Below are 12,316 nucleotides of genomic sequence, written 5' to 3'. Positions count from 1 at the left end.
TCACTTGTGAGGATTTGCCATTTTAAAAAAAGCCCCTTCAAGAAGTAGAGTGTCACAACACCCTCAGCCACTCCCCTAAATCCATGCTAGGGCAAGGGGAACGTATAGCTGCCACCTTTAAAAAGGTGAGCAGGAAGCATGGAGTTGTACAGTAGGCTGAGAATCAAGAGACCGAGGTTTCTGTCCTATCTGCCATTAATTAGTTACTGACCTAAAGCAGGTCTTTTAATTAAACTTCCAGGCCTAAAATTCTGTGCTGTGGCATATTGTGATTTAAATCTGGAGGTCCCTCCCCCTCAAATTTTTCCTTCTGAGCCTTAACTGAAAGGGAAAGAGTGTGTGTTTGTGTGTGTTTTTCGGGGAGTGGGGTGGATGTTTAGCTGCAAGGATTAGTGAGGACACTGAGGGCTAACAGTGATGTTCCTACAGAGTAGAACAGAACAGGAGTTGTTGCTCCCATCTGTCTTCCTTTCTTTTCTGGGAATTTCAGAAAACCACACAGAGGGGCTTGCTAACAAACAACTAGTCCAGATGTCTGCTGCTCCTAGTTTAGGATCATTTGCTAACTCTTGTAGCTGGAGTTTCTTCATCCACTAGGAGGCACCATGGTCATGCAGCATTGATTAGGGGTCAGGAGGTCATGGTCCCTTAAGCAAGTAGACAGGAGGAATGTCTGGAAAAAAAGGAAAGGTTGGTAAAATATAGGACCCTAAAAATGGTGACAAATCAAACCTGGATATCTAGAAGGGCACTGGAACAATGATCAGTTTCTAAAACTTGATAAACTATATCTTAGACTACAGTTCAATTTTAGAAATAGCAAAAGACAAGCCAGTCTTTTTTCAAAAAATTAGAATTCTGTGGGATGTCAAAAGAGACCTTAGAGATTACTAAACCCAATCCCATCATTTTATTGAGTAGGCATTGTCAACCTAGAAAGGTTAAGTGGCATAATCAAGGTCCCTCAGCCAGTTACAGATAGAGTTAAGTCTAGAACCCCATGTGTAGGGGACATTTCTCATTGTTTTTGTCTGTCCGACATCTGAACTCTCTTCCATTATTTGGAGAATTCCTCATCTTGAGTCTCGATGGAGGACAAAGCCAAACTTCCACTACAGAAGCTAAAAATGCCAAATATTTGCTCTCCTTGGCAGCTAGAGTATTAACATGTGACAGAGGTTTCATGAGTCAGACACATCTACCCCATAGCTAGTGACCGAACAAAGACCATGTGGAACTCTTTCAGGTGGCAGCAGGGAAAATTACTGAGGTAATTGCAGTAGTAGCACTTGGGATGGCATCCAAAGTTAGCACAGACAGTGGTGCAAGCTACAGTAACTGGTATTCGATAGCAGCATTAGTACCTTCATCAGATCAGTTTAGGATTTTGTTTCTGACTGTGTAGCACCAGACTTGGTTTTACAGGCCTCCCTACCTGTCTGTGAGCAATCCACTTTCCTATTAATATAAACTCCTTTTCTGCTTAAAGCAGCCAGAATTGGTTTCTGTTACTTGTAGCTAAAAACCTTAACTGACCCAGAATTAAGTACCAGGAATGAGTAGAGGAGGAATGGCAGAAGACGCTACTCTAAGATGGGAAGGCAGTAGTCTTGTTAGATGGTTATAAAATATGTGGTTAGGCTGGCACCTCTTATACCTTGGGGTATCAACCATAGCCTAAGAAGGCTATAAGATTAGGTATATGGACAGAGCTTGGACTATCAGGCTGGTGCTCACATGTCTGCACATAGGGTCCCTTGAGGTGTACAGGATGGAGCTGGAGGTAGGGGAAAAAGGAAGAGGACAAGCCAAGAGCCGGATGTCCAAAATGCCATGTTCTGGTGAAGAACTATGAGGAACCCAAGAATTCCTAATAGAACCTAGCCTTCTAGGACCTTATGAAGATACTTTTGTCAAGGTAGAAGGTTAGAACATATCTGACAGTTTGTAAGTTTGATTTATAACTTTTAAATATTTGGACATATGCAAAAAGAGAGAAGACCCAAATAAACAAAATCAGAAATGAGAAGGGGATCATTACTGTGTGTATTAGTTAGGGTTCTCCTTGGAAACAGAATCAATGAGAGATGTCTCTGATTATCAAATTGTAAAAGTGACTCACGCAACTGTGGGCACGCACGAGTCCAAATTCTGCAGAGCCGTCAACAAACTGTCAACTCCAAGGAAGACGTCCGACGAACTCCTCGGGAAACGAACCGACAACTTTGACGAACTCCTCAGGAAACGAACCGGCAACTTCGACGAGCTCCCCAGGAAATGCTTCACTGAGCAGCCAAAGAAGAAGTGAAGGTTCTCTAACCGTCCGGCTTATAAGCCTCCAACTGATCACCCGGACCAAATCCAGCCAATTGCATTCTCTCATTGTGGAAGGCACGCCCCTTGATGAGTCATCAGTCAGCCGCAGTCAATTGACTGATGATCCGACAAACCAGCCCGTTGGTTTATTAACCAGCCTCAAATATCCTCACAGCAATCGTCAGGCCAGTGCCCGCTTGACCAGACAGCTAGGCCACCTAGCCAAGTTGACACATGAACCCAACCATCACAGTCCACCCCTTGTTTCCTGGACCCATGAATCCTGGCTATGGGAGAAACAGCACCATAGAGTGGACGCTGATTCAGAGCATACACAGCCTCCTGGAGAACACCGCCCCAACCCTGCAAGGTATTGCCACCTAGTTGGCGCCGTAATTGAGTCTTCAATAGGCCATTCCACCGTTCTATCAACCCAGCTGCTTCTGGATGATGGGGAACATGGTAAGACCACAGAATTCCATGAGCATGTGCCCATCCCCTCACTTCATTTGCTGTGAAGTGGGTTCCTTGGTCCGAAGCAATGCTGTGTGGAATACCATGACGGTGGATGAGGCATTCTGTAAGTCCACGTATCGTAGGTTTGGCAGAAGCATGTCGTGCAGGGAAGGCAAACCCATATCCGGAGTATGTGTCTATTCCGGTAAGAACAAATCACTGCCCTTTCCATGATGGAAGTGGTCCAATGTAATCAACCTGCCACCAGGTAGCAGGCTGATCACCCCGAGGAATGGTGCCATATCGGGGACTGAGTGTGGGTCTCTGCTGCTGGCAAATTGGACACTCAGCAGTGGCTGTGGCCAGGTCAGCCTTGGTGAGTGGAAGTCCATGTTGCTGAGCCCATGCATAACCTCCATCCCTACCACCATGACCACTTTGTTCATGAGCCCATTGGGCAATGACAGGAGTTGCTGGGGAAAGAGGCTGATTGGTATCCACCGAACGGGTCATTTTATCCACTTGGTTATTAAAACCTTCTTCTGCTGAAGTCACCCTCTGGTGAGCATTCACATGGGACACAAATATCTTCATGTTGTTTGCCCACTCAGAAAGGTCTATCCACATACCCCTTCCCCAGACTTCTTTGTCACCAATCTTCCAATCATGTTCCTTCCAAGTCCCTGACCATCCAGCCAAACCATTAGCAACAGCCCAGGAATCAATATACAGACGCACCTCTGGCCAGTTCTCCTTCCAAGCAAAGCGAACAACCAGGTGCACTGCTCGAAGTTCTGCCCACTGGGAGGATTTCCCCTCACCACTGTCCTTCAGGGATATCCCAGAAAGGGGCTGCAGTGCTGCAGCTGTCCACTTTCGGGTGGTGCCTGCATATCGTGCAGAACCATCTGTAAACCAGGCCCGAGTCTTCTCTTCCTCAGTCAACTGACTGTAAGGAACTCCCCAAGATGCCATAGCTGTGGGCTGGGAAAGAGAAGGTAAGGTGGAAGGAGTGGGGGCCATGGGCATTTGGGCCACTTCCTCATGTAACTTACTTGTACCTTCAGGACCTGCTCGAGCTCTATCTCGTATATACCATTTCCATTTTATGATGGAGTGCTGCTGTGCACGCCCAACTTTATGGCTTGGTGGGTCAGACAACACCCAGCTCATGATAGGTAACTCAGGTCTCATGGTAACTTGGTGGCCCATGGTTAAGCGTTCTGTCTCTACTAAGGCCCAGTAGCAGGCCAACAGCTGTTTCTCAAATGGAGAGTAGTTATCTGCAGAGGATGGTAAAACTTTACTCCAAAATCCTAAGGGCCTGCATTGTGATTTTCCTATAGGAGCCTGCCAAAGGCTCCAGACAGCATCTCTATTTGCCACTGAAACTTCCAGCACCATTGGGTCAGCTGGATCATATGGTCCAAGCGGCAGAGCAGCTTGCACAGCAGCCTGGACCTGTCACAGAGCCTCATCTTGCTCCGGTCCCCACTCAAAACTAGAAGCTTTTCTAGTCACTCGGTAAATGGGCCGGAGTAGCACACCTAAATGAGGAATATGTTGTCTCCAAAACCCAAAGAGGCCAACTAAGCGTTGTGCCTCTTTTTTGGTTGTAGGAGGGGCCAGATGCAGAAGCTTATCCTTCACCTTAGAAGGAATATCTCGACAGGCCCCACACCACTGGACACCTAGAAATTTTACTGAGGTGGAAGGCTCCTGTATTTTTGTTGGATTTATCTCCCATCCTCTGCCACGCAAATACCTTACCAACAAATCTAGAGTAGTTGCTACTTCTTGCTCACTAGGTCCAATCAACATGATATCATCAATATAATGGACCAGTGTGATGTCTTGTGGGAGGGAGAAATGATCAAGATCCCTGCAGACAATATTATGACATAGGGCTGGAGAGATGATATAACCCTGAGGTAGCACAGTGAATGTAAACTGCTGGCCTTGCCGGCTGAATGCAAACTGTTTCTGGTGGTCCTTGCTGACAGCAATTGAGAAAAAAGCATTTGCCAGATCAGTAGCTGCATACCAGGTACCAGGGGATGTGTTGATTTGCTCAAGCAATGATACCACATCTGGGACAGCAGCTGCAATTGGAGTCACCACCTGGTTAAGCTTACGATAATCCACAGTCATCCTCCAAGACCCATCTGTTTTCTGCACAGGCCAAATAGGAGAGTTGAATGGGGATGTGGTGGGAATCACCACCCCTGCATCCTTCAAGTCCTTAAGAGTGGCATTAATCTCTGCAATCCCTCCAGGAATCCGGTATTGCTTCTGGTTCACTACTTTGCTAGGCAGGGGCAGCTCTAGTGGCTTCCACTTGGCCTTTCCCACCATAATAGCCCTCACTCCAGGAGTCAGGGAACCAATGTGAGGATTCTGCCAGTTGCTGAGTATGTCTATTCCAATTATGCATTCTGGCACTGGGGAAATAACCACAGAATGGGTCCGGGGACCCACTGGACCCACTGTGAGACGGACCTGGGCTAAAACTCCATCAATCATCTGACCTCCATAAGCCCCAACTCTGACTGGTGGACCAGAGTGACGTTTTGGGTCTCCGGGAATTAATGTCACTTCTGACCCAGTGTCTAATAATCCACGAAATATCTGATCATTTCCTTTTCCCCAATGCACAGTCACCCTGGTAAAAGGCCGTAGGTCCCCCTGGGGAAGGCTGGGAGGAAGATTAACAGTATAAATTTTTGGCAGTGTGACAGGGTCCTTCTCCAAGGGTACCCGGCCTTCCCTTCATTCAAGGGGCTCTGGATCTGTAAACTGTCTCAAGTCTGGGAATTGATTAAGGGGCCGTGACTCTCTGTTTTTGTAATTCAAGGGAGACTTTTGTTCACATGGCCTAGAATTCTTCTGCTTATATAGTTCAAACAAGAATTTAGTCGATTGCCCATCTATTTTACTACTTGGTACTCCATGATCCACTAGCCAACGCCATAAGTCTCTGCGAGTCATATTATTTTGATTGCTGCTTTGAGCCTGTTTTCCATTATGGTAGCCATGCCCACCTTGTCTGTGGCGATTAACTGCAGCCACTTGGCTTCTGCTGACTCGGGACCCGATTATCCCCATTGTGTTTAAGGATTCCAGTTCAGTGACAGCAGTTCCTACAGTAATATCTGACCTACAGAGAAGGGCGACTACAGAGCTCTTCAGGGATGATGGAGCTAGTTTCACAAATTTATTCCTTACAGTCCTGGTAAAAGGTGTGTCCTCTGGACATTCCAGGGCTGTGTGAGCAGGTCTTCCATGATAAATCCACTCTGGATCCTGAAGAAATTTAAAAAATCGTAAGAGGATTGTACACCAACAAACTAGACAGCTTAGAGGAAATGGTCAATTTCCTGGAAACACATGAACAACCTAGACTGACCCAAGAAGAAGTAGAAGACCTCAACAAACCAATCACAAGTAAAGAGATCCAATCAGTCATCAAAAATCTTCCTACAAATAAAAGTCCAGGGCCAGATGGCTTCACAGGGAAATTTTACCAAGCTTTCCACAAAAAACTGACACAATTCCTGCTCAAACTCGTTCAAAAAATTGAATAAAAAGGAACACTGTTTAACTCATTTTATGAAGCTAACATCACTCTAATACCAAAACCAGATAAAGATACTACAAGAAAGGAAAACTACAGGCCAATCTCCCTAATGAATATAGTTTCAAAAATTCTCAGCAAAATACTTGCAAAGCATATTAAAAAATTATACACCACAACCAAGTGGGGTTCATTCCAGGCTTGCAAGGGTGGTTCAACATAAGAAAATCAATTAATGTAATACAACACGTTAACAAATCAAAGGGGAAAAATCAGATGATCATCTTGATAGACACTGAAAAAGCATTCAACAAAATTCAGCAACCTTTTTTGATAAAAAATACTTCAAAAGGTAGGAATTGAAAGAAACTTCCTTTCTTTCAATTATGATAAAGGTCAAATATGATGAAGGTCATATATGAAAAACCCACAGCCAGCATAGTACTCAATGGTGAGAGGCTGAAAGCCTTCCAGAACCCCTAAGATTGGGAATAAGACAAGGATGCTCACTGTCACCACTATTACTCAACATTGTGCTAGAAGTTCTAGCCAGAGCAATTCAGCAAGACATAGAAATAAGAGGTATCCAAATTGGAAAGGAAAAGTAAAACTGTCATTTTCTGCAGATGATATGATTGTATTTTTGAAAAATCCTGAGAAATTGATGACAAAGCTACTTGAGCTAATAAAAAAATTCAGCAGACTGGTGGAATACAAGATTAATGCACATAAGTCACTAATGTTCCTATACACTAATCATGACCTAACCGAAAAGGCAATCAAGAAAAAAAATTCCATTCACAATAGCAACTAAAAAATAAAGTACCTAGGAATAAACTTAACCAAGGGTATAAAAGACCTCTACACAGAAAATTACAAAACTACTAAAAGAAATCAAAGAGGACCTGAATAGGTGGAAAGCTATTCCATGTGTTCATGGATAGGAAGGCAAAATGTCGTTAAGATGACAATTCTACCCAAACTGATCTACAGATTCAACACAATTCCAATCAAAATTCCAACAACCTACTTTGCAGACTTAGAAAAGCTATTTATCAAATTTATTTGAAAGGGAAAGAGGCCTCAAATTCCCAAAAACATTCTCTAGAAAAGAATGAAATGGGAGGACTTACACTTCCTGACTTTAAAGCCTACTATAAAGCCATAGTGGTCAAAACATCATGGTACTGGCACAAAGATATATTGATCAATGGAATCAAATCAAAAGTTCAGAAATAGACCCCCAGATCTATGGTCAACTGATTTCTGATAAGGCCCCGAGATCCACCAAACTCAGACATAACAGTCTCTTCAACAAATGGGGCTGGGAGAACTGGATATGCATATCCAAAGGAATAAAAGAGGACCCCTACCTCACACCCTATACAAAAATTAACTGAAAGTGGATCAAAGACCTCAATATAAGAGACAGTACTATAAAACTCCTAGAAGATAATATAGGAAAACATCTTCAAGATATAGTAATAGGAGGTAACTTCTTAGACCTTACACCCAAAGCACAACCAACGAAAGAAAAAATAAGTAAATGGGAACTCCTCAAAATCAAAAGCTTCTGTGCCTCAAAGGACTTCATCAAAAAGGTGAAGAGGCAGCCAACTCAATGGGAGAAAAATATTTGGAAACCATATGTGCTAGTTTGGATGTATTATGTCCCCCAAAACGCCATGTTCTTTGATGCAATCTTGTGGGTGCAGATGTATTACTGTTGATTAGGTTGGAATCCTTTGAGTGTTTCCATGGAGATGTGACTCCATCAGCTGTGGACGAGACCTTGGATTGGATAATTTCCACGGAGATGTTACCCCACCCATTCAGGGTGGGTCTTAATTGGATCACTGGAGTCGTATAAAGGAGTTCACAGACAGAAGGGCCTCAGAGCAAGTGAGAGTGGCATAAGAATGCACAGGAGCAGAGAGCTGCAGCTGGGAGACACATTTTGAAGATGGCCATTGGAAGCTGACACTGACATTTTGGAGAAAGCCATTTTGAAACCAGAACTCTGGAGCAGACGCCAGCCATGTGCCTTCCCAGCTAACAGAGGTTTTCCGGATGCCATCGGCATCCTTCAGTGAAGGTACCCAATTGTTGATGTCTTACCTTGGACACTTTATGGCCTTAAGACTGTAACTGTGTAACCAAATAAACCTTCTTTATAAAAGCTAATCCATTTCTGGTATTTTTGCATAATGGCAGAATGAGCAAACCAGAACACCATATATCTGATAAGAGACTGTTATCCAGCATATGTAAAGAAATCCTAGAATTCAATGACAGTAATACAAAAAGCTCAATTATAAAATGGGCAAAATATATGAAAAGACATTTTTCTGAAGAGGAAATACAGGTGGCTAAAAAACACATTAAAAATGTTCATCTTCACTAGCTATCAGGGAAATGCAAATCAAAACCACAATGAGATATCACCTCACACCAATAAGAATGCCACCATTAAACAAACAAGAAGCTATAAATGCTAGAGAGAATGTGGAGGAATTGGAACTCTTATCCATTGCCAGTATGCGTATAATGTATAATGGTACAGCTGCTGTGGAAGACAGTTTGGTGGTTCCTGAGAAAACTAGATATCCCTACGATCCGGCAATTCCTCTACTCGGTATATACCCAGAAGATATGAAAGCGGTGACACAAACAGGCATTTGCACACCAATGTTCATAGCGGCATTATTCACAATTGCCAAAAGATGAAAACAATCCAAGTGTCCTTTAACAGACAAGTGGATGAACAAAATGTGGTATATACATATGATGGAGTACTATGCAGTAGTAGGAAGGAATGAGGTCCTGAAACATGTGACAACGTGATGAACCTTGAAGACATAATGCTGAGTGAAATAAGTCAGACATAAAAGAAGAGATAGTGTATGCTATCACTAATGTGATATTCCTGAATAATGTAACATTGGTGTCTTATAATGTAGAATATAGGGGAAGCTAGAGAAGGGGGAATAATTACCTAATATGTACAGACCTGTTAATGAAGTTGAACTTAAAGATATGGGAATGGACATTTCGTTAATGGGGTTATAAGTATCAGTGCCATATTGAAGGCAAACATGATTGAAAGGGGTTGTTTAAAGGCATGTATCCCACAGATTAGCACTACAAATATAAATAAGTGCTTGCATGATCTACTTCTAATATATCACACTGGTACAAAGTGTTAACAACAGAGTGGTATATAGGAAAAACTACATATACATACTATGGACTATATTTAATAGGAATGCCTTACTAGTACCACACTTATACTAGGGATAAATAATTAGGGGTGATAAGAGCTTTGGGGTGTTTTGGGGTTATGATAATTGTTTATAACTGGGAGTGATGATTGTACAACTAAGTGAAGATAATGTGAGACATTGGTTGTTTATCTTGGACAGAATATATGCTATGTGAAATTAGGAACCCCCTACTTAATGTCAAGCCCTGAATCTTGAGGCTTGCTCTTGTGAAACTTATGGCTATAAAGGGGAGGCTAAGCCTACCTATAATTATGCCTAAGAGTCACCTCCAGAGAACCTCTTTTTTTGCTCAGATGTGGCCTTTCTCTAAGCCCAGCTCTGCAAATAAATTCATTACCCTCCCCCCCCCATGTGATACATGACTCCCAGGGGAGTGAGTCTCCCTGACAACGTGAGACACTACTCCCAGGAATGAGCCTGGCCCTGGCATCAAGGGATTGAGAATGCCTTCTTGACCGAAAGGGGGGAAAGAAAGGTAACAAAATAAGGTTTCAGTGGCTAAGAGATTTCAAACAGAGTCCAGAGGCTATCCTGGAGGTTACTCTTATGCAAGCTTCAGCTAGGTATTTCAAATGGCCACAGTATGCCAAGCCCAAATCAACGGTAGTCCTGAAAATACTAAAGAATACCTAGGACCCTATCTGAGACTCTATAAAGGTTTCACTCACTAAATTTATTTTTCAGAAATTTAAATCCTCCGGTGTTCCTATGCCAGATAAGTCCCAAAACCCCAAGGCAGCAGCCTCTGCAAGAACCTAAAACAGATGCATCCCCCTTCACTATAATGTTGACACCCCTTTTCAATATGAACAAGTTAGGGTGGTCACTGTCCAGATATCCCTGAAGATTGAGACAGGGATCAAATGAGAAGGAGGGGTGGCAAGAGCAAGATAGGATTTAACAAAGGATTACGAATATTGAATCTTTATATAAATATATATACATATGTTTTTTTAGTTTCTAGATGTCAAGGCCCAAGAGAGCCTTTGTAGGCAAAAGACTAAAGAAAGCACCAAACACATTCTGAGACATAAGCTTTTATTATGGAGCTTACTTACAGGGTGGGAAGTCAAATCACATTGCCCTGAATTTAGTAGGAGCTTCTCTGAATGGATTCAGGAGCTGCTCTAAATGGCGGCAGGTTCAGACCTCAATGTGAAGTCCGCACTTGGGGGGCGGGGGGCTGAGTAAGCTGGTTTTAAGGGCTCAACATTCCAATGGGTATGAGAGCATAAGGTGGGGGGGGGAGGTCTTGCAACCTAGGGAGGGATTGTTTGTAATCAACAGGGAGGAGGGGAGGATTATAGATTATTTTATAGATAACAGTATCTCAGGGAGTCTCAGGGAGGAAGTAGTTATAGATTACATTTAGCACCAGAGGCCTGATTTTACAAGGAGAATAATCAAACATTAACTGTCCTAGGTCAAGCAAACTGCTGTGTGCATTCTTCAAGGCACTTGGGAAAGGCCCTGGGCCTGGGGCTCCCACACTAGGGTATTAGAATAGCTAGAAGGAAATAACTGAAATGGTGGAACTGTAACCCATATCACGCTTTGAAATTTGCTGTAGAGCTACTTGTTAAGTCATACTTTGAAAGTTATCACCTTTATCTATATATGTTATATTTCACAATAAAAAATGTAAAATATATATGTATATATTTGGACAAATGGTACTGAATACTTCCATTTGTACAGTTGCCCAGACCCCACAAATGTAGGTAAGCCTAAACTTAGGGAGGCCACCTGTAGCATGCATGCCAAAACAATTTTGAATCTGTACCTTGCTAGTCCCAGACAAAATTGTGAGGTAGAAGAATTTGTTTGATGTGTTCTTCTTTCCCTCTCAATGTGACCTTTCCCTTACTTTGGTGCTCTGCTTTCCTGTGTCTACTCACCCTCAGTTAAAGACCTTCTTGATACATTCATTCCCTCAGTCAACTATGAGAAATCCCCTTCAGATGCTACCTAATCTGCAGTCTTGTTTTCAGGCACTACTGAACATTCAGACTCACACAACTACCATAGGCACACACTTGGCATTGGATTTGCTTAGAAACATACAGGACAGGCAACATAGCTTGCCAGCCAGGCAGCATGAGACATTCCTCTTCAATAGGAGTTTCAGCAGTAAATATAATAGAAAAAAGGATTTTTAAATATTGTTGAGAAAATTAGTTAGCAATTGAGAAGTCAATTTAGATCCACCCCTCCCTCCAAAAAACAAGATTACAGACCATAGTTTATGTAAACAATTCAAATCATAGGAAAGCTAGCAGAAAATAGAATTATTTAACAGATCTTTGGAGAGCTTTTTAAAGTTTCAAAGAACTAGGATTCACAAAGAATAGAAAATTTCTTTCAGTATTGACATGCAGAGGGTTAAATTCTGTTGAACATATCTAAAGAGCTCACTCCAATGAAAGGAAAGATATTAAGCTTCATACACAAACAGGCAAAGAAAGGAATAGACAGTTCACACGAAAATAAATACAACTGGTAAACAGACACATGGGAATATGCTCAGTTATTTTAAGATCTTTGACAATATATCAGAGTTGTTTTATTAAGCAGTTAAGTTCCTATTATGTTGAATATTCCCTTTCCCCATTGAAAAGATGAAGGTTTCCATATACTTGCCTATCATAGTTAACAGTCTTATGTAAGTACCTTCTCTAGTCCCTGT

The 12,316-nt window shown here is 42.4% G+C and overlaps 1 protein-coding gene across 6 annotated transcripts in view; it reads left to right on the top strand.

Moving 5' to 3' along the window:
• The window catches only part of CASK (calcium/calmodulin dependent serine protein kinase), a 524,745-nt gene that overhangs the window by 256,454 nt on the left and 255,975 nt on the right, over positions 1-12,316 (top strand). The window lies entirely within an intron of this gene.

This window comes from Choloepus didactylus, chromosome X, assembly GCF_015220235.1.
Source record: "Choloepus didactylus isolate mChoDid1 chromosome X, mChoDid1.pri, whole genome shotgun sequence".
Classification (NCBI taxonomy): domain Eukaryota; kingdom Metazoa; phylum Chordata; class Mammalia; order Pilosa; family Megalonychidae; genus Choloepus; species Choloepus didactylus.
The sequence above is the reverse complement of the archived record's forward strand: the minus strand, read 5'-3'. Positions and strand labels throughout refer to the sequence as shown.